The sequence below is a fragment of the Sus scrofa genome, chromosome 6, assembly GCF_000003025.6.
Source record: "Sus scrofa isolate TJ Tabasco breed Duroc chromosome 6, Sscrofa11.1, whole genome shotgun sequence".
NCBI classification, from domain to species: Eukaryota; Metazoa; Chordata; class Mammalia; order Artiodactyla; family Suidae; genus Sus; species Sus scrofa.
Window position 1 is genome coordinate 78,822,871 of NC_010448.4, and position 1,377 is coordinate 78,824,247.

A 1,377-nucleotide genomic window follows, 5' to 3' on the forward strand; every position below is an offset into this window, starting at 1 on the left:
CTAAGATCTACTAATCTTCAAAGCTTGAGCTCTTCTCTAATCCGAGAATGCAGGGCAGAGATGATCATTATCCCCATTGTATAGATAAAGAAACTGACTCAGAGAGGTCAAATCACCTGCCAACAGTTGTACGTGCGGGAAGTGGTGGAGCCAGGATGCAAATTCATTTCCTTTATCAGCAACCCAAGGGCTATTTCACCAACAATGACAACAAAAAAATGAGGCAGCCTGAGTGGATGATCTCAGAGGTTCCCTCCAGCTGAGATCCTTTTTAATTCTGGGTTGAGACAGAGAGGAGGTGGAAGGAGAATGGGTGAAAATAAAGAAGCAGGAGTTCCCATTGTAGCTTAACAGTAACGAACCCAACTAATATCCATGAGGATGCAAGTTTGATCCCTGGCCTCAATCAGTGGGATAAGGATCGGTGTTGCCATGAGCCGTGGTGTAGGTCACAGGTGCAGCTCGGATCTGGTGTTGGCTGGGGCTGTGGCGGAGGCTGCCAGGTGCAGCTCCGATTTGACCCCTAGCCTGGGAACATCCATATGTCACAGGTGTGGCCATAAAAAGCGAAAGAGCAAGAGGGAGTTCCCGTCGTGGCGCAGTGGTTAACGAATCCAACTAGGAACCATGAGGTTGCGGGTTTGGTCCCTGGCCTTGCTCAGTGGGTTAACGATCCGGCGTTGCCGTGAGCTGTGGTGTAGGTTGCAGACGCGGCTCGGATCCCGCGTTGCTGTGGCTCTGGCGTAGGCCGGTGACTACAGCTCCAATTTGACCCCTAGCCTGGGAACCTCCATATGCTGTGGGAGCGGCCCAAGAAATAGCAAAAAGACAAAAAAAAAAAAAAAAAAAGAGGCAAAAGAGCAAGAAAGCAAGGAAGGAAGAAAGGAAAAGGAGAAAAGAAAAGAGTCTTTACTGCACCACCTCAAGCTCCCTGACTTGGGAAGCCACTGCGGCTGCCCCAGCACCTGCCCTTTCAGTCTCATAACATCACTCAGGGAAGAAGTCATTCAACAAAATGAAGAGTTTTCCATCCTTGGAGCTTGGACTTCCTAGACCTCACACAGACCACATAACAGCTTCTCCCTTGAGGTGTGTGTGTCCACAGTCACCCCTCACACAGCGACGCCCATCCCTTGACCTTTTACTCATCAGTGTGTCAGCAGTGGGAGTGGTCCCCAAGGGGAAGTGGGAAGCATACGTGGACATAGTGGCATCCTTCCTCCCTGGGACACACACCACGCCCTCTGACCCCAAACCAAAGGAGGCTCCTCTCCCTGGCCTGGCCCCGCCCAGCATCCCCGTGGGGCTCTCACCTGGGAGCCACTAGGCAGAGACACACCCCGGGGGGAGGAGCTGCTGCCGCCGTGGGGCCCAGCC